Here is a 26,872-nt window from a genome sequence, read left to right as displayed (position 1 = left end):
ATACACTCACTCCCTATTTATTTCCGATCCATGCTTTTTTTTTTTTTCCTGGCACATTTCTTCCCTCAGAGAAGGTTTTTCTGTTGTACTCTGATCATTGCCTTTATCTGGGAACAGCCCTTGGCTGGAGAAGAAACGTTTTCCGGATAGATCTTTTTATTTGTCCGTATTCGTTGGCCAAAGTGGACTTGGTGTTGTACAAGACAGCTCTTTCTTTTCCATCTTCAATTCTCCATAGAAATGAAGTTTCTGTTAACTATATATTTACATTGTTAGGAAGGGCCCAAGTGTGAAGTTCTTTAAAATATTACCTATAGAGAAAATGATATTATGTTACCAGGGACCCAAATAAATACAGTAGTTTTGGTGCAGGCTTATATTTACTCTTTCTTGCCGAAATCATCTCTACTCTTAACAAACTCTGGCACATAAAAGGCTAATTTTTTATATAGTATAAAATAGGAGGGTGACTAGTTACATTGAGACTTTATATAAAGACTTCCTATAGAATTTCTTTAAAACTTAAGTCCTCCAATGTAGCAATTTAATTATTAAATTGTATTTACATTCAATTTCTAAGGAATTGGTCATTTTGAAGTAGAATGCCTTAGTTAGTAATTTGCTTTTAGGATACCCTGGGAAATGATAGTAATCTATCAGAGGGAAAATGTGGGAATTTGGGGAAAGGGATTGCTGATAAATTATTTTTGGAATTTACTTTGACCAAATTTAAAGGCACCTCTGTGATGTTATTGTATTTTGAGGAGTATACAAGCATGCTTGCCCCTCCATTCCTTTTAAGTATCTTGGCAACTGCATTTGGCTTATATTAATAACAAGATAAAATAATCAGAATCAGTTTAATACTTCATGTTATCTTTTTATCTAGAGTTGAACAATGGGACACCAGCTAAGTAAAAAATGGGAAATAATATGGGCTGAAAGATTATACCAGTGGGCTCAGCCACTGCATTTCCAACTACAATATGTCTTGTCATAAGGTGGCCTAACAATAATTATTAATATCACACAATTCAGGATACTTGGCAAATGAAAAGTCTCTGCAGGTGAAATGCCATTACTGTGCACAGCAAAGATTTTCATTTTCAGGCATTTGGTGATGGTTAACCTACTTGAAATAATTGATGAAACAATACTGGTCCAACCAACAAGATTTGAATTGAGTCTTTCCGAAAGGAGTTGTGGTGTATTAGAAAGAATTAAAAGATATGGGTTTTAGTGTTGAACTGTGTAATATGTGGGTTGTAGTACAAATTACTTAATTTCTGTGAACCTCAGTTTCTTCAGTAAATTGAAATAATTTCAGGATCAAATGAAATGTTTCAAAAATCCTTTCGGCTGGGTAGCTCAGTTAGTTAGAATGTCCTCCCGGTACACCAAGGTTGTGGGTTCGATCCCCTGTCAGGGCACATATAAGAATCAACTAATGGCCCTAGCTGGTTTGGCTCAGTGGATAGAGCATCTGCCTGCAGACTGAAGGGTCCCAGGTTCGATTTCCGCCACTGGCACATGCTCAGGTTGCAGGCTCTATCCCCAGTAGGGGGCGTGCAAGAGGCATCTGATCAATGATTCTCTTTAATCATTGATGTTTCTCTCCCTCTCCCTTTCGCTCTGAAATCAATAAAAAAATATATATATTTAAAAATCAACAAATGAATGGGTGGAACAACAAATTGATGTTTTTTTCTCTCTCCCTCCTCTAAAATCAATGAATAAATTAAAAATAAAAATAAAAAAATTCTTCATTCAGCCGAAACCGGTTTGGCTCAGTGGATAGAGCGTCGGTCTGCGGACTGAAGGGTCCCAGGTTTGATTCCGGTCAAGGGCATGTACATTGGTTGCGGGCACATCCCCGGTGGGGGGTGTGCAGGAGGCAGCTGGTGGATGTTTCTCTCTCATCGATGTTTCTAGCTCTCTATCCCTCTCCCTTCCTCTCTGTGGAAAATCAATAAAATATATTTTTTCAAAAAAAAGGGTAATAACTTTAAATAAATAAATAAAAATTCTTCATTCAAAACTCCTTTCATAAACCATGCACCTACAGATATTCTTGTATTACAAATTTTATTACAGATGTTTGTGAGATAGAAGACACACAGGTGTATTTGGAATTAAAATGATAAATTTTTAGCATGTGAGAAAGTGGTTTGAGCAGATATATTGAGCCATTATGCTCTTGATGAAAAGTCTGTTATAGTCAAGTGAGTTTTGCTTCTTATAAATTTAAGTATTTTTAAAACACAGTTCTTAATGCTGTTTAAAGGGTCCTAGTTTCCTAGTGTGGTTATTCCTTGAAAGGCACTTTTTTTTTTTTGTAATCCTCATCCGAGGATATTTTTCCATTGATCTTTTAGAGAGAATGGAAGGGCGGGGGAGGAGACAGAGAGAGAGAGAAACATCAGTGTGAGAGAGACACATTAATTGGTTGCCTCCTGCACTCGCCCCGGAGCCTGCAACCAAGGTATGCACCCTTGACCAGAATCAAACCTGAGACCCTTCAGTCCCTAGGTCTGTCCACTGAGCCAAACTGGCAAGGGCCAAAAGGCACTTTTTAGCATACATATATATTCTTCTGAGTTGCCAATTTAGTACTTTTTACCTAGGCATTGTGATAGGTGTATCAACATTTATGACATCGTTTGGAAGATACTATAGTTCTCTGTATTGCCCTTATTTAAGCACTTTATTATTTTTCCTCTAAAAATTTGTACATTTTAATTTGACATTGTGGCTTCAGCTTAGAATGTTACCTTCATCCCCACAGAGTCAATTATTAAATTTGGTTTTATAAACTACTTGTTCAGTTTTAATGATATAATAATAGCTGCCATTTATTGAGCATTTACTATGTGCATACAGCTTTTTATTTGTTGTTGTTAATTCTCACCCGAGGATATTTTCCATTGACTTTTAGGGAGAGTGGAAGAGAGAGGGAAAGACAGAGAGAAACATTGATGTGAGAAAAACACATTTATTGGTTGCCTCCTGCACGAGCCCCTACCAGGGCCTGGGCCGGGGAGGAGCCTGCAACCAAAGTATGTGCCCTTGACTGGAATCTAACCCGGGACCCTTTGGTCCACAGGCGGACACTCTATCCACTGAGCCAAACCGGCTAGGGCTACAACTATTATCTGAGGTTGCTGGTATTATTCCTTTTTGATGGGCATAGAAGCTAAGGTTTAAGAGATTGATTCAGCTGCTTAATGCCCAAGATTATATAGTTATTGGTAGAATCTGATTTCCAACCCAGGTCTGTGTGAGTCCAAGCCACAAAATTATATAATACCTTACCATGTGGACATGTTTCCCAAATTTCACCACGGCACCCCAGGGTATTGCCACCAACTCTCAGAGGTGCTGCTGCGAACTTTAAATTTTCAAGGGAGATAGAGCAATGCTTGACTTCTCTTGGTTGCCTGGTGAACTACTAGCTTGAGAGAGTTCATGGTTTCCAAATTAGATTGTGCTACATTCCTTTTGATGACATAGCTTTGTGAGTTTTGAGGGTTCCTGTGATAAAATGCAAACACTGCATGAAAATAATTGTGGATCCCGGGCCCGGGAGAGGCCACGCGCCCCTGGGTCCGGGTGAGGCCATGTGCCCCTGGATCCGGGTGAAGCTGAATCCTGGGTCTGGGCGAGGCCGTGTGCCCCTGGATCCGGGTGAGGCTGGGTCCCGGGTCCGGGTGAAGCCGCGCGCACCTGGGTCCAGGTGAAGCCACGCACCCCCTGGGTCCGGGTGAGGCCACGTGCCCCTGGGTCCGGCCGAGACCAAACCAGAGGGAGTCGGACCTGCATTACCACCATTTGTCCACCATCCAGAGCTGAGGGGTCAGTGCCGGCATGTACACATAAGGAACTGGTGGACATTGATATTGGGTCTCAAAAGAACTGTTGGTCCAGAAAGAAACTCACTACAGACTGATTCATTTGCCTGTCAGCATAACTATTATTGCTCGTCTCACATTCAGTTCTTATAAGTATATCTCTAGTGACACATGATCTCGCTCATCTAGGGGAAATGATGAACAACATAGACTGATGAACAAGAACAGAACCAGAAACAGGGAGGCATCGAACGGACTATCGGGCCTCAGAGGGAGGATAGGGGAGGGTGGGGGGAGGGGGGAGAGATCAACCAAAGGACTTGTGTGCATGCATATGAGCCTAACCAATGGTTAAGTTCAACAGGGGGTTGGGGCATCCGTGGGGAGGGGTGTGGGATGGGAATGGGGGGATGAGGACAAATATGTGACACCTTAATCAATAAAGAAATTTAAAAAAAAAGAAAGAAAATAATTGTGGAACAGGAAATAAGGATAGCAGTGTCCAATCTGATTCCAAAGTTTTAGAAGTTGTGCAGTGCCCAACTGTAATACAGATTCTATAAGTAGTAATTGTGGTTATTTAAGAATGAATTTTTTTTTTCAGCTGAGATAGGTTTGTTTTTCAAATGGCTGCTGAGAGTAAGTGGGACTGTTATTCTTCCTTGGCCTAAGGCTGCTATGAAGGAAAACATTACTGAAATAATGAGGGTAACATGAACCTAGAAAGCGTGGGAACCTGTGCTCTAGAGCAGCGGTCGCCAACCTTGCGGACCTCATGGACCACCAGTGGTCTGCGGACCACCAGTTGGCAACCGCTGCTGTATAGTCTGGAGACTGTCTTTGCGTTTCTAGGGCTAGAAAGAAAGGACTTTTGCATCTACTTTGCAGGGAAGAAAACCAAGGTGCAGAGATTGATTTCAAGTGTATACAGCTAACTGACCATTGGTGTTATTCAGACTGTTATTTGAAAAATTCACCTATATGCTGAAATTATTAGGAAAAAAAAAAGTTTTCTTGTTGATAGTCATTAGACTAGGAAAATGGTGTGCCATCTGAAGGTGCTGTTTTATCCCTTCCCTCCTCCCTCACAATCTACTTTAACTCTCCCAATTCTGTGCTGTCTGGGCTTCCCCAGCTTCCTCCTGACCTGGAGGAGGATGACCAGGAGATCCGGACATAGTGAAAGTGGACATTAACTTTGTGGGATTACCAACTCTCAAAGCTCCCAAGCATCTTTCCTCTCCTGGAAAGGACATTCTTTTTAATTTATTTTATTTTATTTTTTAAAATATATCTTTATTGATTTCAGAGAGGAAGGGAGAGGGAAAGAGAGATAGAAACATCAATGATGAGAGAGAATCATTGATTGGCTGCCTCCTGCACGTCCCCTAATGGGGATCAAGCCCACAACCCAGGCATGTGCCCTTGACTGAAATCGAACCTGGGACCGTTCAGTCCGCAGGCTGTTGCTCTATCCACTGAGCCAAACCAGCTAGGACAGGACATTCTTTTTAAAGAGGAAAATATACTTTTTCATTCTTTAAAGATAGTCTTTACATGGTATTGTTTGAGACATTATATTTATCTAATAACTGTCTATTAAAGTATGTATGGATAATGTGTTATCTTTCCCATAATTTGTACTATGGTTGACTGATTTATTTGTCTAGGGCCGTGATGGGCAACCTTTTGAGCTTGGTGTGTCAAACTTCGCCAAAAAACTGAGCATAACTCGGGTAGTGTGTCACTTTGAGGAAAAAACATTTCGCAAATGTTTCATCCTCAGGAGTAGCAAATGTTTCATCCTCGGCATGTGGCCGCCTCAGCGGCCGCGTGTCATCAGAAATGGCTACGCGTGTCAGTGCTGACACGCGTGTCATAGGTTCGCCATCACTGGTCTAGGGTAAAGGGTAAAGAAGTGGAATCATTAGGGTTTTTTGTTTGTTTGTTTTTTTTTTAAAGATTTTATTTTTTTAGAGCAATTTTAGGTTTGATTTCTTTTTTACACTTATTAATAATTTGGGGTGTAACTCTTACAGTTAAAATGTCAAGTATGGATATACCTTTTATATTTAACTGGAGTGGTGGCTGTAACTTATGTTCTCCCTTGCTGCTGCTGATTGAATTGTGTGACAGTAGTTTTTAGGTGTATTAGATAAAGTACAAACGTGACTTGGTCATAACTGGAGCCACCATCTGTTGCTTTAAACAAAAGTTCTTACCAGATGCATGTGTTGGGAGTTGTGTGGGTCAACAGTGGTAGACCATTGGTGGTAGCATTGCTGCAACCAGAACCTGGTTTGATGGAAGAAAATTTTGGCTTTCCCACCTTTGATAAAAGAAACATTCTTTGGGCATTTGGTAGATGGAAAGAGAGAAATGTATTTCTTCTCCATCCTTTTTGGTATATTACAAAATTGAGGTAACCAAAAGTTATGGAGGTTTGGAGGGAGGTTGCTGGCATTGTCCCAGAATCTACACTAATAAAAGAGTAAGATGCAAATGGACTGTACCTTCATGGCGCCCACCAGCCAATCAGGAGCAAGTATGCAAATTAACCCAACAAAGATGGGTTAATTTGCATACACAGGCACTGAGCGGCCGGGGGCAGGGTGGGATGCAGGCATTCCACTCTGCCCCAGTTGCTCTGGGTCTCTGGACAGCGTGGAAAGGCAGAAAGGCGGCTCAGGGCCGGAGCAAAGGCGGTGCAGGCAGCCAGGGGAAGGAAGGCCCATTCTTGCACGAATCTTCGTGCTTCGGGCCTCTAGTTGGAGATAACAGGAACAGGATTTTTCTGGCTAAATTGGGCTGGTTAATGCAAATTGACTAACTTGTTTTTTAATTACTAAGAAATTTGCCTTGAAGTTTATGTTAAACTAGAGGCACCAGTGGGGTCCCTCGGCTTGTCCTGTGGGATCAGGCTGAAACCAGCTCTCTTATATCCCCCGAGGGGTCCAGGATTGCGAGAGTGTGCATGCCAGGCCGAGGGATCCCACCAGTGCACGATCGGGGCCAGGGAGGGACTTGGGAGGTTGGCCAGCCGGGGAGGGACTGTAGGAGGGCTCAATGGCGTGTCCAGCCTGTCGGACTCAGTCCTGATTAGCCGGACCCCAGCAGCAAGCTAACCTACTGGTCAGAGCATCTGCCCCCTGGTGGTCAGTGCACGTCATAGCGTCATAGCAAGCAATTGAGTGGCCTTAGCATATCATCAGCATATTACGCTTTGATTGGTTGAATGCCTGACTGGTCAACCAGACACTTAGCATATTAGGCTTTTATTATATAGGATTCTTAACTGTTAAGAAAGGTAAGCATTGCCGAAACCGGTTTGGCTCAGTGGATAGAGCGTCGGCCTGCGGACTCAAGGGTCCCAGGTTCGATTCCGGTCAAGGGCATGTACCTTGGTTGTGGGCACATCCCCAGTAGGGGGTGTGCAAGAGGCAGCTGATCGATGTTTCTCTCTCATCGATGTTTCTAACTCTCTATTCCTCTCTCTTCCTCTCTGTAAAAAATCAATAAAATATATTAAAAAAAAAAAAAAGAAGAAAGGTAAGCATTGCCTTGGCTGGTGTGGTTTAGTTGGTTGGATGTCATTCTGTGCACTGAAAGGTTGCCCATTTGATTCTGGGTCAGGGCATATGCCCCCTTGGTAAGGGGGCATGTAGGAGCCTATCGTTGTTGTGTCTCACATAAGTGTTTCTCTCTCTCTCTCGTTCCTCTCTCTCTAAAAATCAATAGAAATATTTTTTTAAAGGTAAGCATTTATTAGCTACTTTACTATGTGTATTAATTATCTGCTATATGCAAGTACAATAAACTTTGTGGGGATTTTTCTTTTTGGTTTTGTTTTTCCTTTTTATTTAATTTATTTGAGTGACAGTGGTTAACAAAATTATACAGATTTCGTGTACACAGTTCCACAACACATCATCTGTACACTGTATTTTGTGCTCACCGCCCCAAGTCAAGTCTCCTTCCATAAACATTTATCCCCCCATTCCCTCCTCCACCTCCTACCATCCCCTGCAAATCACCACACTGTTGTACTTGTCCATGAGTTTCTTTCTCTTTTTTGCTCAATCACTGCACTTCCCCACAAGCCCCCATCCCAACTGTTATCCTGCTCTCTATAAGTCTTTCTTGTTAGTTCATTTTGTTCATTAGATTCCACATATGAGTGAAATCATATAATACTTGTGTTTCTCTGAATGGCTTATTCACTTAGTATAGTGCTCTCCAAGTCCATCCATGCTGTGGCAAAGGGTAATATTTCCTTCTTTTTTACGGCCCAGTAGTATTCCATTGTATAAATGTACCACAGCTTTTTTATCCACTTATCTACAGATGAGCACTTTGGGCTGCTTTTAAGTCTTGGCTATTGTAAATAACACTCCAATGAACATGGCAGGGGGCGTGGCATATATTCTTTCAAATTAGTGTTTGGGATTTCTTTGAATATATTCCCAGAAGTGGAATCGCTGGGTCATAAGGCAGTTTCATTTTTAATTTTTTTAGGTAACAATCTGCATCATAAGGCAAGGCTACGATGGGGGCGTGGGCTAGTGAGATAGTAATTGGCAGTAGGGTAAGAATTGCTGTAATATTGCTATTATGCTGGCCTCAAAGGTCTCATCCAGGTGGACTGATTTAAAATCTGATTTGGAGATAGCAGCCCCAGGTCTTGGTGAAGATTAGGTTGGATGAATGCTGATGCCATGGATTCAGATGGGAAAGGATGTATTAATTGAAGGTAGAACTTTTTAAAATATATATATTTTTATTGATTTCAGAGAGGAAGGGAGAGGGAGAGAGAGAGATAGAAACATTAATGAGGAAAGAGAATCATTGATTGGCTGCCTCCTGCACGCCCCCTACTGGGGATCAAGCCCACAACCCCAGGCATGTACCCTTGACTGGAATCGAACCCGGGATCCTTTAGTCCACAGGCCGATGCTCTATCCACTCAGCCAAACCAGCTAGGGCTGAAGGTAGAACTTAAAAGAGTGGCTCAGTGGCTGGGCATTGACCTATGAACCAGGAGGTCATGGTTTGATTCCCAGTCGGGGCATATGCCTGGGTCTTCTACCAAGATTATTTAATCCTCACAACCACTCTATTACTGTAACTATTTTTACTGTATAAAGAACTTAAATCTTAGAGAAAAGTAACTTGTCTGGTTACACAGCATTAAAGAGTTGGAGGAAAATTTGATAGTATAATGATAGTTTATAGTGCTGTGGGAATTTAAAACTGGGTAAATCTGGCTTCAAGAGCCCTAGTTCTTGACCACTGTACTGTCCCCTCAGCTATGATCTTATGATTGTACTATGATCCTCAGTACCATGGTCTTGGTCTGAATACTGAGCAATGATCTGAACTCTTAGGCTTCTGAGTCAGATAATAGCATGCTTTTCTACTCATTTATGCTATATACTTTTAAAAGTTCTAATTATATTAGTATGAGCATTATTATAAAAGATACTAGAGGCCTGGTGCACAAAATTTGTGCACTCGGGAGGGGTCCCTCAGCCCAGCCTGCGCCCTCTTACAGTCCAGGAGCAGGCCTAAGCCGGCAGTCGGACATCGTTAGCGCTGCCAAGGAAGCGGGAGAGGCTCCTGCCACCACTGCTGTGCTCGCAGCCATCAGCCTGGCTTGTGACTAAACGGAGTTCCCCCTGTGGGAGCACATTGACCACTAGGGGGCAGCTCCTGTGTTGAGCGTCTGCCCCCTGGTGGTCAGTGCGTGTCATAGCAACTGATCGGTCCCAGTTGGTCCACTGTTAGGGTCAATTTGAATATTACCCTTTTATTATATAGGAGGATATATAGGATAGGATACTATTATAATGGGATGCTGAGATATGTGTATATTAAAAGTAAAGAAATGCAAATTCAAAGGTACAATTGAATTTCTTGAACAAGAATCTTTACCTGGCCCAGCCAGTGTGGCTCAGTGGTTGAGCATCAACCTTTGAACCAGGAGGTCATGGTTTGATTCCCTGTGGGTTGCGGGCTCAATCTCCAGTAGGGGATATGCAGGAGTCAGCCAATCAGTGATTCTCTCTCATCATTGATGTTTTTGTCTCTCCTTTTCCTTCTCTGAAATCAATAAAAATATATATTTTTAAAAAAGAATCTTTATTGGTTCATCATTGCTTAGGACTGTAATGTTACTCAGACTTGGAAATAATTCTCTTGAATCTTTTTGAAGTAAGACCCCATCTCCTATATTGTAAAGTTTTGTGCAGTATGTCATCAAAGGCCTCCAGAGTTTGTTCCTCTACTGTTGTGAATTCCATTTACCCTAAATAAAAGAAGTGACCTTGTTTTTTCCTTTTAGCTTAGTGTTTTTCAACCTTTAGTATACTCTGGTAATTTAATCAACTATTTCTGGCTACACATTAGAATCACCTTAGGGAATCCTTTTGAAAAATACTGATGCCTTGGCCTTGTCATAATCCATAAAATCAGAATATTTGGAGATCGGGACCCTGGCATCAGCAATTCTTTTTTTTTTTTCTTTCATGCTTTTATTTAAGGCCAATGATCCATGATGGGTTTTAGATCTTGCTGAAAGCAGCCATAGTCATTGACTGCACAAAGCCCTCAAAAGCCATGATCCGCTCCTCCAGTGTATCTGTTTCAACTATCATCTTCTGCACACTGTATTTGAAGTTTTTAAATTCCATACCCCACAGGAACCAGTTTAGAAGAGCCCCCAGTCCAAGCTGTCTGCTTGAATGCTCCTGACACAATGCTCTACTTTTGCCTTATCTGACTTGTCATCCCCAAGTTCCATCTAATAAGATGGAAGACTTGGCAAAGAGCAGCTTTTTTTGGCTTTCTTTGACTCAGACTGTGCAAGGTGTTCTTCTCTTAGCCTCTTCACTTGTTTGCTTTGCTCTTCCTCCTCAGATCCAAAGAGATCACTGTCATAATTGTTTTTACTGTCTGCAGCTCCACTTCCTGTTGTGTCTTCCACATTAGCAGGGCCATATTTGCTCAGAGCTTTCTTTACTCCTGACAAGCTGGCCTTTTCCTTTTCATAAGACTTGATGTGATGATTATACCAATGTGGGGGATGATACAAGTATGTGGTGGGCTGGAGACTGCTTCAAATACTGCAGCATCTGTGATGGCACATACCCCTCCATGTAGCTCTTGTCCCCCAGGTAGTCGTTGAGCAACAGGAGGTTGGTGGGACTTCTCCGGTCTCCAAAACCCATAGTGTAGACTGACCTGGGAAGGTGGGGGCAGTAAAGGAAAGAGGAGTGCAGTCAATCTTCCCAAGCACTAAGAGGGGGAAAAAAGGCAATTCTGATGTGTAGCCAGGAATGTCTGTTGTCACCTGGTACTTTACTTCAAATTTTGTCTTAAAGTCTATTTTGTCTCAGTGGTACTATAGCACTCCAGTTGTCTTTTGGTTACTGCTTTTCATGGTATATCTTTTTCCATCCTTTCAACTTCCTTGTGTCTTTAATTCTAAAGTGTGTCTCTTGTAAACAGCATATACGTATCATGTTTACATGGTCATATTTATATGAATCTAGTTATGTAAAAAATGATATCCTATATAATAAAAGGCTAATATGCAAATTGTCCCCACAGGCAGGAGTTCAACCAACTGGGAGTTAGACGTGCACTGACCACCAGGGGGCAGCGGTGGCAGGCAGCTGGGAGAAGGGAGGCCCCGGCCATCAGCTGGCAGCCACTAGGGACCTTACCGTGCATGAATTTCATGCACCGGGCCTCTAGTAGAAGTATAATTGCTTTGGAAACAGAAAAGAGCAAGTAACTATCTTTTTCCAGGGCATATCAAAGCATCACTGTAGTCATTATGGAAATTTGAGTGGTTGACTAGGAGATGGAAAAGCATTCCAGGTCGGGAACAGCATGGGAAAAGTCATAGAAGTGTGAAACATTTCGGATTGTCCAGGCAATTGTTAACTTTAGGCATTATGTTTCTAAAAGATTTGTGGTTGAGGAACTTCAGACCATGTGAGAAAATTAGATTGGGACATGAGTTATAAATACCTTGAAGTCTTTTCTATTTTTTAAAATGTTTTTATTGACCTTGGACAGAGAGGAAAGGAGCGGGAGGGGGAGAGAGAGAGAGAGATATCAACCCAGTGCCTCCTGCATGCTCCCTCCTGGGGATTGAGCCTGCAACTTGGGCATGTGCCCCCACCTGAGGACCTCTTGGTTCTTGGGTCAATGCTCAACCAATGAGCCACACCAGTTGGGCCTGAAATTTTTATTTCTGAAACTAAAATTTTTTTGAGTTGTTGGGAAAAGCAGAGTGGGCAGCTTGAGGATAGGGAAATCAGCTAGAAGTTGTTATAATATTACTAGAGGCCTCTTGCAATCCGGGACACCTGGACTTTTTTGGCCATTTCTTTTTTCCACAATAAAATGAACTATTAACTCCTCATTCTCTAAGTCAGAAACTTAGAAATCATACTAAACTCTTCTTACTCAAAGACCCTTCACATCAATTCTACCTACAAAATCTCAGATTTAGCCTTTCTTCTCACTCCCCACAGCCTTTGACCCAATTCATATCTCACCAGTCTCTCTATATAAAAACCTAAGCGATCGAATGACAGAACAACTGGTAGCTATAAAGCGCACTGACCACCAGGAGACAGATGCTCAGCACACAGGATTGGGCTCCCTCCTGTCCGGATCAGGCCTGTGGGGATAGAGCTGAAACTGGCTATCCAACATCCTCCAGGGCTTATGGAGAATGTGTGTGCTTTCCTATTTTAAAAAATTCAGAATTCTAATAAACATATACAAACACTAATTGAAGAACTAGCTGTGTTAAGTGTATAGCTTACTAAAAGCTTACCTTGAATAAACAGATTAAGGCAAATCTGATCTTATTTTACTGCTTTTTTTGTTTTTGTGAATTATTTAAGTTGCTATACATATGTAAAATATTTAACATTTTGTTAAGGGCAGTTTTTAGAGTACATTATTTATGTACTTAAATTAAGGTAATTAAAATTAACTTCATTAAACTATCTTGGCATTGGTGTTTAATTGTATTCTTTCATAGGTAAAGCTTTTTTAACTGGGGTATTTTTAAAATTTTTGTTATAATTTTAGAGATTGCTGTGTTCTTCTGATTAAAGATTTGATAGTTTGTTGAATATTCTTTGTTTCCCCCTCCCTACAAAGAAATGAAACTTCAAATTGAAATGCCATTCTCAATTGAGAAACAGATATGTAAAATATTTTGTGTGGATTGAGTACATTATATAGATGGGAAGTACATAAGTAAATGTGTGTTGTTTGTGTGGGTTGATTGCTCAGTAATTCTTGACTAATTTGAAAGATTCTTTATCAGAAATATTTGAGTTGAATTCAATATCAGGGGTGACTCTCCAACTGCTATACATGGTATTAGACACTTATGTGGTAACTCAAACCTGTAATGTTACTTGAGTTATAAAGTCTGGTCTCAGGCCATTTAATTAGTGAAGGATAGTCCATTGTCTTGAAAAACAAAATGTTAGCACTTAAAGAAATTACATATATTTTTTAAACTAGAATTATCAATAATGTAAATAATCTGTCTACAAGGAAATGAATATTGGGAGATTTTCTCTAAGGTTGATACTAGAGCACAGTAAATTGCTTTAATAACTGTAATTTACACAAAGCAATATAAGAATCTTAATAGGCTCTCTCCCTGATCCTGCCTCTCAGTCCCACACTCAACCTTCCATATATTAACTACCTGGGATTTTAGTTCCATTTTGTCCTTCATTTATTTGTATGTTCCTCAACAATTATTTAAATTAAACTGTGTTTTAACAGTTTATTTGCTCACCATTGTTTTTGATTCCCACATTTTTTCTTAGATTAATTCTTTTGCTGTATTACATTCTTTTTTCAAACAGGGTTTCTAAGTGGTGAACGTGAACTTTGAGTTCTTGCATGTCTGAAAATATATTTATTTTGCCCCCTTTTCTGAGTGCCCATTTAGATTGAATACAGTTTTCCAGTGTTCAAATAACTTCCCCCCAGAACTTTGACAATATTGCTCTTTTATCTTCTAGCATCCACTGTTGCTGATGAGAAATCTGTCAATCTGATTCTTGTTCCTTTGTAAGTGAGTTTCTTTTCTTTCCTGAAAGATTTTCATGGCTTTTTTTTTTAAAATCCCTGACGTTCTAAACTTTTTTAGGATGTTCCTTTTCTTTCAATATCCTTGCTTTTGCTTTTACAAATTACAGATTGATTTAAAGTCCTCTCGGTGTTACTGCTGTTCTGATTCTCTTTCCTCCATTCCCACAGGCAACCACTGTCCTCCATTTTGGAGTTTATTATTCCCACGAACAGTTTTATACTAAGAGTATATATTTATGTATCCATAAATGATACATGGTTTGGATTTACATGCTTTAAAACTTTATATGTAAATGGTATAATACTGTACTCATTCCCAACATCCTTTTCCCCCCTTAAACATTGTTTTTGAAATATATTCCTGTTGGTGCATGTTATTTTAGTTCTTTACTTTAACTGCTGTATAGTATCCTATTACATGAAAATACTGTCATTTTTTTTTAAATTGAATATTTAGGTTTAATTTGTTTATTTTTGTGCTGTTAGGAGAAATGCTGTAATGAACTTTCTAATGGCTTTGCCTAGAGGTGGAATTGCTGGGCTGAAGGGTATATATTAGCCTTAGTGTAGCCAGATTGCTCTTGGCTTTACCAGTTTATACACTGCCAGTGTTAGATAATCAACACTTGGTATTGTCAGACTTTTAAGTTTTTGATAATGTCCTTGTGAATTAGTTTCTTATTGTTACTGTGATAAGGTTGAACATTTTTTCATGTTTTTCCAGCCATTCAGTTTTCCCTTCTGTGAATCATCTTTTTATAACAGCCTTCCCCATTTTCTTTGTGGTTATCTGTTTTCATTGATTTGTAGCAGTTCTTTATTTTTTTTTTATTTTTAAATATATTTTATTGATTTTTTACAGAGAGGAAGGAAGAGGGATAGAGAGTTAGAAACATCGATGAGAGAGAAACATCGACCAGCTGCCTCCTGCACACCCCCTACTGGGGATGTGCCTGCAACCAATGTACATGCCCTTAGACCGGAATCGAACCTGGGACCTTTCAGTCCGCAGACTGATGCTCTATCCACTGAGCCAAACCGGTTTCGGCTAGTTCTTTATTTTGATGTTAGTTTTTTGTCATTTTTATTTGCAAAGTAAATATCTCAATATTGCTTACCATTTTTACTATTTTTACAGTATTTCCTGTTGACCCAAACTTTAAAATTTCAGTGTAGTATAATTGCCAACCTTTTTTTTTTTTTTTTAAATTACACTTTATGCTGTTAAAAACACACACACCTTTTTATGATTCTGAAGACACTCATCTGTATTTTCTTCTAAAAGTTTTGTTTTTCAAGTTATAGTCTTAAACCTGCTGGAATTTAATTTTGGGTAATGTGTGAGGTTTTTTCCCCTTCACTAATTTGTAATGCCACCTCTCATAAACCAATTTCCATGCACGTGTAGGCCTATTTCTAGGCTCTCTATTTGTTACATTGATGTTTTTTTAACCACATGGTTTTATTTACTATAGCTTTAATTTAAGTCATTCTATCTGATAAGGCAAGTTCTACCATGTTCTTTTTTGAAAAGCTATTGGTTATTTCCTGCCCTTATTTCCTGTCTCATTAGAATTTTAGAGTCACCATATCAAATTTTACAAAAATTCTTGGTTGGCTTTTATTCTGACACCAACTGCAATACCATTCAATTTTGACTCTAGCTACCTGAAACTAGAGTCAGATTCCACAGGTGTAAAGGTACGGTCACCAATAAGACAGCCCCATGTCAGATGCCAGCTATAAGTTCCTGTGACTCCCTTCAGGTTTGATAATTTGCTAAAACTACTCACAGAATACAATGAAGTGCTGTTTTTACAATTATGGCTTTATTTAAAGGATACAAATGAGGACCAGCTAAATGAAGAGACATATAGGGCAAAATGTGGGAGGGCCCCAGTATAGAGCTTCCATGCTCTCTCCCTGTGGTATCAGGGTGCATCACCCTCCCAGCACATCAATGTATTCACCAGTCTGGAACCTACCGTGACCTTCGGTTGTAGCAGAGTTTTTAGTAGAGTTTTGGCCATTTGATTGAACTCAATCTCTTGTCCTTTTCCCCTCCACGGAGGTGGAGCTCATGTCATGTGGATCAAAACCCCAACTTACTGGTCTTTCTGGCATGACTAGTCCCTGTCCTTGAACCCGTACATTTTTCTAGGATAAATTCGACGGGGTCATTTTATGTAATTTCTTTAGTATGTAGCTGGATTCAGTTTGCTTGTATTTTGTTCAAGATTTTTGTGTCTATATTCATAAAGGATATTTATCTATAGTTTTCTTGTGATTTCTTTGTCTGTTTTGGTATCAGGGTAATGCTGGCCTCCTAGAGTGAGTTGGGGAGTATTGCATCCTTTTCTGTGTTTTGGAGGCGTTTGAGGATTGGTGTTAATTCTTCTATAAATATTTGGTAGAATTAACCGGTGAAGCCATCTGGTCCTGGGCTATTCTTTGGGGTAAGTTTTTTGATTACTGACTTAATCTTTTTATTTGAATACCTTCTGGGTATTCAGATTCTGTATTTCTTGAGTAACTTTTGGTAGTTTCTAGGAATTTGTCTATTTCATTTAGGTTATCTAATATGTCGGCATTCATTTGTAAATAGTATTTTCTTAGTAATCCTTTTATTTCTGTAAGGTCATTAGAATATTCCTTTCATTCCTGACTTTAGTAATTTGAGCCTTTTTTTCTATCTTTCTTCATTAATCAAGCTAAAGGTTTATCACTTCTGTTCATCTTTTTAAACAACCAACTTTTGGTTTCATTGAGTATGGTTTCATTTATATTAAATTTCCAAATTAGGCAAATCCATAGAGACAGAAAGTAGATTAGTGGTTGAAATGGATTGAGGTGGGGAAATTGGAAGGAACAAGATTTATTTCTGGGTTGATGAAAATATTCCATGATTAGGGGTGATGGTTGCACAATATTGTAAATATACTAAAACCCATTGAATTGTACACTTTAAAATGCTTAAAATGGTGGGTTTTATATTATGTTAATTTTATTTCAGTTACATTTTTTCAAGAGTTAATTGACTATAATAGGTCTATTTCTGGATCCTACATTCTGTTTCAGTGATCTGTTTGTGTATCTTGAGGCCAGTTCTCATTGCCTTGACTTAACTCTAGCTTTGTAATAAGTCTTGAAGTCAGGTAATTTAAGTGCTCCAACTTTATTCTTTTTAAAGGGTGTTTTAGCTATCATAGGTTCTTTGCATTTCCATATGAATTTTAGAATAAGCTTACAAATTTCTACCAGAAAGTTTCCTGGAATTTTTATTGGGATTATGGTGAATCTGCAGATGAATTTGGGGAAAATTGACACCTTAACGATATTGAGTCTTCTGATACATGAGCCTGGTACATTGCTCCATTTATTTAGGTGGTGGTGTTTTTCCCCGTTTTTTTTTAGCAGTGTTTTGCAGTTTTCACTGAATAGGTCTTCTACATCTCTTGTCACATTTATCCCTGAGTGTTTTATGTTCCTTCCTCTTTGCCTCTTTACCTAGATAGTAGCTGGGGCAATTGTAGGGTTGATCTTTGTTTCTCATCTTTCATATATCACTGTTCGCTGTCTTTTTGTTGCCTCTTGTATAATGTCTTAATTGCCATTTTTTCATATATTTTGTTTCATGTTGTTTCAGGCAGGTAAGGTAAATACAGTCCCTGTTAATCCATATTTATTAGAGACATAAGCCCATTACTTTTTTCACTGCCATATTAAGGGGTTTGGGCAGCAAGGTCAGCCTACCATCTTGATGTAATGTATCTCTGTCATTCTACTTTTAGAGAATTAAAACTATGGGTCCCTTTTATTGCCTACCTACTGTATGCTAAACCTTCACCACACTATGTCTTATGAATAAAACTTTAATGGAACTTACATTCTAGTGGTCTCTAACATTACATGGTGAACATAATGTCTGCTTACATGAAATAGGAAATATATGCTTTCCTTAGGGGTTTATTGGCTTGAATGAATCACAACCAAGGGTCTACAAGCCATTTAAAGTATGTTAAAATACCAGTTTTAAATTTAAATAAATATACATCAATTTGCCAAAATGTCGAATAGGCTAGCAATGACACTGCATCATTACCTTTATATGAAATATTCTCAACTCAGTGTGGTAAAATTTTTTACCATGCTGATCAAATATTCTGATTGATAGTTAATAATAACCTGGCAAAGTAAAACACAGGATTGTTTAAGAATTCAGTTTGGTAGTTTGGTAAACCAAATCCCATGCAGTATCTCTGGTGAGAAATAATGGGAAACAATGTGGTATAGATTTTTATTTTTTTTTAAATTGTTGAAAGTATTCCGAAAACCGGTTTGGCTCAGTGGATAGAGCATCGGCCTGCGGACTCAAGGGTCCCAGGTTCGATTCCGGTCAAGGGCATGTACCTTGGTTGCGGGCACATCCCCAGTAGGGGGTGTGCAAGAGGCAGCTGATCGATGTTTCTCTCTCATCGATGTTTCTGGCTCTCTATCCCTCTCTCTTCCTCTCTGTAAAAAATCAATAAAATATATATTTTTTAAAAAATTGTTGAAAGTATTATAGATGTCCCCTCTTCCCCCCTCCCTATTGAACCCTTCCACTTTGCTCCTCCTCCCGGCCCCCCAGGCCTTCACCACACTATTCTCTATGTCCACGGGTTATGCATATATGCATATAAGAACTTTGGTTAATTCCACCCCTCCACCATCCCTGCCTTGGTATAGATTTTTTAAAATGGTCTTTATTGTTAGCTGGGTTAGAATCTTAACCTTTCCACTTGATATTTGGGTCACCTGGGAAAGGTATTAACTTCTGATCTTCATCAAAGTGGAGACAATAATATTCATCTTTAAAATTGTTTTAAAGGATCTGATATTAGCCCCCCCCCCTTTTCTTGAAATGTTAAAAACCAATATATGATATGCCTATTGTTTCTTTTTAGATAGTTCATGTATAAAATTGGATCAATTTATAATTTATTCTTCTTTAAATTTACATGATCTGCTCAAATACATATGTCTTTAATTTTATTTTAAAAATTAGGAAGTCCATCTTTGGCTATGATGGAGTAATAAGGAGTCTTTACCCTCTTGTTATTGGCATCTAGTAAGCTGGATTAAAATATACAAACCATCTCTTTTTAGGTATTATACCATAAGTAGCGTAGGAAGGACTGTCCTCCCTGAGAGAGAAATAAAAGAGATGAGCTTTGTAACTATTATGGCTTTCTTCCTGCCTACCAGTTTTTATGCAATGATCTCAAAACACTCAATAACCGTAGTGTAACATTGATATTTTCCAGCAAACAAACAGGAATTTCTAGACATGCCAAGTAGTGGGTCCAGTGTAACCCATAATCAAGAAAAAAATCAGTCCAAAGAAACAGATTGGAAAATCACAGAAGTTATGGAGCTAGCAGACAGGATGTTAAAATAGCTATTATTACTAATAAATGTATTCAGCTATTATAACTAATGTGTTTAAAGAAAAATATGAATCTAATGAGTAGACAAATGGAATATATAAAAAAGAACCAAATGGAACTTCTAGGGATGAAAAATCGCAGTGCCTGAAATTTTAAAAAATAATTGAAAGTATTTAGCAACAGATTAGACAATGCAGAAGACCAGACCAGTGAACTTGAAGATACAGTAATTGCCTTTATCTTAAAATGAAGCTGAGAAAGAAAACGGAAAACAATCAAATGATTCATTGATCTGTGGAAAAATACCAAGCAGGTTTAATAAAGTGTAGTTGACATCTTACAAGGAGGATGGAGCCAAAAATATTATAAGAAATGACGCAACAGTTTCCAAATTTGATGAAAATGATAAACTCACAGATTCAGTAATCCCAACAAACCAAAAGCAGGACAAACACAAAATACCAAAGACATAATCAACTCCTAAAAACTAGTGTTAAACAGAGAACTTTGGAAAGAAGACAACTAAAGGAAAAAACATTATATACAGAGAAACAATGAAGACTTTTTTGTCTGAAACTATGCTAACTAGGAGATAATGAAGCATTTTTTTAAGTACTGAATGAAAAGAACTGTCAACATATGTGTCCAGGAAAATAGCCTTTGAAATGTGGGTGTAATAAAAACCTTTTCAGACAAATAAATCCAGAGAATTTGTTACTAGCTAGCTGACAGGTATTATAAGTGACATCATAAACACACACACACACACACACACACATACACACACTTTTATTGATTCCAGAGAGGCAGGGAGAGGGAGAGAGAGAAAGAAACATCAGTGATGAGAGAGAATCATTGATTGGCTGCTTCCTGCACGCCCCCTACTGGAGATTAAGCTGGCAACCTGGGCATGTACCCTTGACTGGAACCAAACCTGGGACCCTTCAGTCCACAGGGACAATACTCTATCCACTGAGTCAAACCAGCCAGTACAAAAAGAATTTTTTTAAAAATATATATTTTTATTGATTTCAGAGAGAAAGGGAATGGGATAGAGAGAGAAACATCAATGATGAGGAAGAGTTATTGATTGGCTGCCTCCTGCACACCCCCTACTGGGGATCAAGCCTGAAATCTGGGCATGTGCCCTGACCAGGAATTGAACCATGACTTCCTGGTTCATAAGTTGACAGTCAACCACTGAGACACACTGGCTGGGCTACAAGTGACATCCTACCTAATAAAAGAGCAATATACAAATTAACCATCACTCCGCTACATGCACAAGCCACGCCCACCAGCCAATCAAAGCGAGTATGCAGATAAACCCAACCAGGATGGCTACAGCCACAGAGAGCAGGAGGGAGGCTTGGGTTTCCCAGGCAACGGATGAAGCCAAGCTTTCCGCCTGCCCTTCCTGGCCTAAGCCTCCACTCAAGGCTACAAAGTTTCAATTATAGAAGGTAAACAAATCCAAACAAAAATGGTGGTAGCCACTGAGCTAGAAAGAGCAGGAGGCTAGGGTTGCTCCCCGCTTTCCGCACATCCTGGCCGGCCCAGGCCTCCACTTAAGGCTACAAAGTTTCAATTATAGAAGATATACACAAACCCCAACAGAAATGGCTGCCAGCCACCGAGCGAGCAGGAGCCTTGGCTTCACTCCAGGCTACAAAGTTTCAATTGTAGAAGGTAAATAAATTCCAGATACCAGGGCCTCTGCTTGGGTCGCCAGGGGGCGTGGCTGGCCTGCAAACCACCACAGGCCCCTCGCTCAGGCCGCCTCACGCCCCAAGGGAACCCCCACCCTGATCCGGCAAACCAGCTGGCCCCCACCCATGCACCAGGCCTCTATCCTAGCTAATCTAATAAAAGAGTAATATGCAGATTGACCATCACTCCAACACACAATATGGATGCCCCCATGTGGTCAAAGATCCCGCCCCCATGTGGACACAAGATGGCCAGCAGGGGAGGGCAGTTGGGAGGGACCAGGCCTGCAAGGGAGGGCAGTTGAGAGGGTTGAGAGGGACCAGGCCTGCAAGGGAGGGCAGTTGGAGGCGATCAAGCCTGCAGGGGAGGGCAGTTAGGGGTGACCAGGCTGGCAGAGGAGGGAAGTTGGGGGCAAACAGGCTGGCAGGGGAGCAGTTAGACATCAATCAGGCTGGCATTGGAGTGGTTAGTGGGTGATCAGGCTGGCAGGCAGAAGCGGTTAGGGGAAATCAGGAAGGCAGGCAGACGAGCAGTTGGGAGCCAGCAGTCCTGGATTATGAGAGGGATGTCCGACTGCCCGTTTAGGCCCATCCCTTGAGGGGTCCCAGATTGGAGAGGGTGTAGACTGGGCTGAGGGACACCCCCTCACCCCCGTGCATGAATTTCGTGCACCAGGTCTCTAGTCTTCAGCTAAAGGAAAATGGATCAGATGATAGCTTGGATCTAGACAAAGATTAAGAGTGCAAGAAATGATAAATATGTGAATAAATATAAAATACACTTTCTCTGTTTTTAAAAAATCTTTAAAAAGAGCCTAGGGTATATACAAGGAACAACCAAATATGCATAAATAAATGGACCAACAAATCGATGTTTCTCATGCCCCCTCCTTCTTTCTCCCTCTCTTCCTCTCCCCTTTTCACTCTGAAAAAAAAAAAAAATCTAAAGTTGTAACTGGAAATTTCAACACTTCTCTCTCAGTAATTAATAATACAACTAGACAGAAAACCAGTCAGAATATAGATGATATGAACAGTGTTATCAACAAACTGGATGTTATTGACAATTCTGGCACACTCTATCCAACAGAATGGAAAACACATTCTTTTAAAAATGATTGAAAATAACTCAAATGTTGTTGAGGATGTGAATCAACTGGAAATCTTACATAATAATGGTGAGAAGATTAAATAGTGCAACTACTTTGGCAAAACATTTGGGAATTTCTTATTAAGTTAAACCCACATCTAAACATATAACTCATCAGTTCCCACTACTATTTACCCAGGAGAAACAAAAATATATGTATTTGCTCACAAATGTTCGTAGCTTTTCTTAAACTAGAAATAACCCAAATGTTCACTAGATGATTGGATGAACATATCTAATAAAGAGGGAATATGCTAATTGACCATCATGCCCTCACAAAGATGGAGGCACCCACAGCCAATAAGGAGGGAATATGCTAATTGACTGCCACACCCTCAGAGATGGCAACGCTCACAGCCACAAAAAAGCGGTGCCCAGTCCCCTCAGCCCCTCAGCCCCCCAGGGCCAGCCCGAGGTGCAGGCAAGCCGCTGATGGTGGCTGCCCAGCCGCCCAGGGCCGGCCAAGGCTTGCGCTGCCAGCAGAGGCAGCAGCAGAGGTGTGATAGGGGCATTGCCTTCTCCTGATCGCCGAGTTGCCTCCCGCCCCTGAGGGCTCCCGGACTGTGAGAGGGGGCAGCCGGACTGAGGGCCCCTTTCTAGTGCATGAATTTTTATGCAGTGGGCCTCTAGTATATTTTTACAATGGGTTTACTAGTCACATCAAAGAGAGGTGAATTGCTGGTAAATGCAAAACATGGGTAGATCTCAAAACATGCTGAGTGAAAAAAGCCAGACAAAATGAGTATGTGCAGTATGATTCCATTTATATGAAACTAGAAAAGACAAATCTATAGGGATATATTTGTGGTTCTTAAGGCTGGGAATGGGTTGACTGACTGAGAAGGGTGTTACAAGTCATGGTCTGTTCTATTTTGCTTATATTTTACTTACCTTGGTCTGTTCTCTTGTTATGTTAGGAAGCTTACTCATAAAAGCCAGTGTATGGATGGCTACTTGTAAGTTGATAGCAAGGGTATAGTTGATTGGGTGGCATAAATGCACGTTTCATTTAGTGGTTTTAGAACTTTGTTGTGTTTCTATGTGGTTCCTTAAGTATGAGTAAAAAAAAAAAAAAAGTGTATTATTGTTTATGGGTTAGGAGAAATTCGTTTTTATGAAAAACTTTTTTTTGAAGTCCAAGTTATTCATTGAATAAGTCTTTCTCAGATGTATATGGGATAGACACTGTCCTAGGTGCTGAAGATACAGGCCTGTTTAATGTGTGATAGAGGTGGTCAAACAGGCATATATGATAGAGTTTTGGGACACTCAGCAGGGGCACTTAATACTGATAATGTAAAAGAATGATATGAAAGAATAATAAAAGGATTATTTCCTAAGGTGCAACAACCAAACAACTCAGAATGAGTAAAAGTGGGTTGAGGATTGAGGGAACTGCACATACTAAGGTCGAGGCTGTGACTAAACAGCATGGAATGTTTGGGAATTCCAAGAAGTTGAGCCGTGGATTTATTGAGCCATTAAATCAAAACTAGAAACTCGTTATTCTGGACTTTTTATTATATAACAAAAAGTAACCCCTATTTGTGAAGCTGCTCTGGTAAGGTTTTCTGTTATTTGAACATATCCATAAACAGCACAGTGAGACAACATATTTAAATTGAAGCAAAAGGATGGATGAGCTAATTTAGAAACACAAGAAATGAAGTCCTAAAAGAGAACCAACTTTCAAAGGGAAGGCATAAGTTCTGCAAAGGAATTTTAGAAGGGATGAAGAAATAGGAGAAATCAAAAAAGTGGTGTCACAGGATGGTTAGGTTTCAAGGAAGAAGTGGTCCCAGTGTCACATGCTGCTAAATTAAGACAAAGACTAAAGCATTCATTTAATATAATTAATGGAAGTCAGATTTGGTGAGTCTGGCACAAGTGGGTGACAAAATGGAGACTGAGTGTATAGAACTTTCAGAAGGGGAAGAGAGGAATGTATGTTAGCTCAGCGGTGGGAGAAGGGGACTTTTAGCATGATAGTCCCAAGTTAATTTTCAAAAACACCACAAGTACCTTCCTTATCTTACTTGTATTATTGTTTGAGGCCAGCAGCAGTTAAAAAAAATCCATTGAAAGTAATATGTATGTGAAAATATTTATAAATTTCACTTTTGTGGTTTGGCAAGGGACCCAGTCTTAGCAAACCACTCTTTCTAGGAACATTTGTTTTTTCTTTAAAATGCAGAAGATTCAATCAACAGTTACTTTCTTTTTTTTTTTAAATCCTCACCGGAGGATATGTTTTTATAGATTTTAGAGAGATGAAGGGAGAGGGAGAGAGAGAGAGAGAGAAACATCAGTTGGTTGCCTCCCTTACATGCCCTGACCAAGAATTATGCCCTGACTGGGAATCGAACCCGCAACCTTTTGGTGTATGTTATGACACTCCAGCCAGCCAGGGCATTTTATTTTCAATTAGATTAGATTAGAATTCATGAACATAGGAGCTAAGTATTGAGATGATGATGCTTCTCCCAAAAATGAAGCAGAAAGGGGTGGGGAAGTTTTTATTTTTATTTTTTTTATTGAAAATGTAATTTAATACTTAAGAAAATTACAGGTGATTCAGCCTTAGCTTAACTTTTAAAAAGGTCATGAATTCCTTTATGCAAGACCATATTCATAAACTATTATCTCAAACTACTCTTCACTTTATCAACTTTTCTCCACTGAAAATGATTCCCAAGGAACAAAACAGTTGAAAGGGAACATGAACAAAACATTTAACAACCACGTTGCTCAAGTATTAAGGAGAGAGATCTAGAAAATAATGCATATGGATTTGCTTTGCCTTTTACACCAGTGATTCTTAACATAATGGAATCTGTCCCACAATGACCGTACACCATAAACATTTTGCACATATTTCGCAAGTTCATAGCCCTCCTGAAGCCTGTCCAAATATTCCACTTCAAAAGTGGTAACAATGCCTGGCTGGCATGGCTCAGTGGTTGAGCGTTGGCCTATGAACCAGGAGGTCACTGGTTTGATTCCTGGTCAGGGCACATGCCCAGGTTGTGGGCTTGATCCCAGTAGGGGGCAGGGGAAGTTTTTAAACATAACTGAACAATCTCGATGGAATGCTTTCAAACAATCCTATCTAATAATAGACAAATATGCAAATTGACCATACCTCCGACACACCCACAAGCCACGCCCACCACCCAATCAGAGTGAGTATGCAAATTAACCCAAACCAAGATGGCTACAGCCACAGAGAGCAAGGTTTCCTAGGTAACAGAGGAAGCCAAGCTTTCCGCCTGCCCTGGCCAGGCCTAAGCCTCCACTCAAGCTACAAAGTTTCAATTATAGAAGGTAAACAAATTCAAACAAATGGCGGCAGAATGGAGCTTGAGAGAGCAGGCCAGGGTTGCCGCAGGCAACAGGGGAAGCAAAGCTTTCCCCACACCCTGGCCGGGCCCACCCGCTTAAGGCAACAAAGTTTCAATTATAACCCCAACACAAATGGCTGCCTGCCTCGGAGGGAGCCCCAGGCTTGGCTCCGCTCCAGGCTACAAAGTTTCAATTGTAGAAGGAAAATAAATTCCAGATACCAGGGCCTCTGCTTGGGTTGCCAGGGGGCGTGGCCGGCCTGCAAACCACCACAGGCCCCTCGCTCAGGCCGCCCCACACCCCAAGGGAACCCCCACCTGGTCCGAGATGCCCTTCAGGGCAAACCAACTGGCCCCCACCCCTGTACCAGTCCTCTATCCTATCTAATAAAAGAGTAATCTGCAGATTGATCATCACTGCAACACACAATATCGCTGCCCCCATGTGGTCAAAGATCCTGCCCCCATGTGGATACAATAAGGCCAGCAGGAGAGGGCAGAAACACCAATGAGAGAGAAACATCGATCAGCTGCCTCCTGCACACCTCCTACTGGGAATGTGCCCGCAACCAAGGTACATGCCCTAAACCGGAATCGAACCCGGGACCCTTGAGTCTGCAGGCCGACGCTCTATCCACTGAGCCACACCGGTTAGGGCAGCCTCTAGTTATCTTAATAAAAAATTACCTTAATCAAATAATTAACATCTCAACTATCTTGAATCTGTAGGGAAGAGAAGGCTTCTTTAAACAGATGTTTGTATGCCTTTTGGGTTGTCTCACACTTTGAACATATTAGCAGAAATTTTTATGTTTACATTTTCTTAGGATGTCCATAGCTTTCATTGACACACTAAGAGGTTGTCTTATATTGGAATCCCCAAGAAGCAGACCTTGAGACAAAAATGTGAGTGCAAGTAGTTTATTTGGAAAGTGATGCCAGAAACACTGATGAAGGAGGGGGAAGTGGAACTGGGAAGGGAGAGAAAGCCGACACAGTATACACTTGAGTGGCCAGATAATTATGACCACCTGACGTTTGTAGGCAAATTAGCCGTACACTGCATCGTATGGGATATGGAAGCTGAAGGCCTGTTCGAACACCTTTGCTATCTGCAGTTATCAAGATAAAACGTCTCCAATTCACACAGGAACACAAGGATTGGACAGTTGAGCATTGGAAAAAAGTCATGTGGTCCGGTGAATCACGTTTCCAGTTGCATCATGCAGATGGCAGAGTGAGAATTTCGCGGAAATGG

The 26,872-nt window shown here is 40.3% G+C and overlaps 1 protein-coding gene and 1 pseudogene across 5 annotated transcripts in view; one reads left to right on the top strand and one right to left on the bottom strand.

The window, feature by feature from the left end:
• Positions 1 to 26,872, top strand: part of RSF1 (remodeling and spacing factor 1) — a 131,545-nt gene that overhangs the window by 1,573 nt on the left and 103,100 nt on the right. The gene's annotated exons all lie outside the window — the stretch shown is intronic.
• LOC307108798 (elongation factor 1-beta-like) lies at positions 7,363 to 12,802 on the bottom strand (annotated as a pseudogene). Its single transcript has one exon. The product of its transcript is annotated as an elongation factor 1-beta-like (transcript).

The sequence above is a fragment of the Cnephaeus nilssonii genome (genome assembly GCF_951640355.1).
Source record: "Cnephaeus nilssonii genome assembly, chromosome: 13".
In the NCBI taxonomy this organism is placed as follows: domain Eukaryota; kingdom Metazoa; phylum Chordata; class Mammalia; order Chiroptera; family Vespertilionidae; genus Cnephaeus; species Cnephaeus nilssonii.
This window is presented reverse-complemented; position numbering and strand designations above follow the sequence as displayed.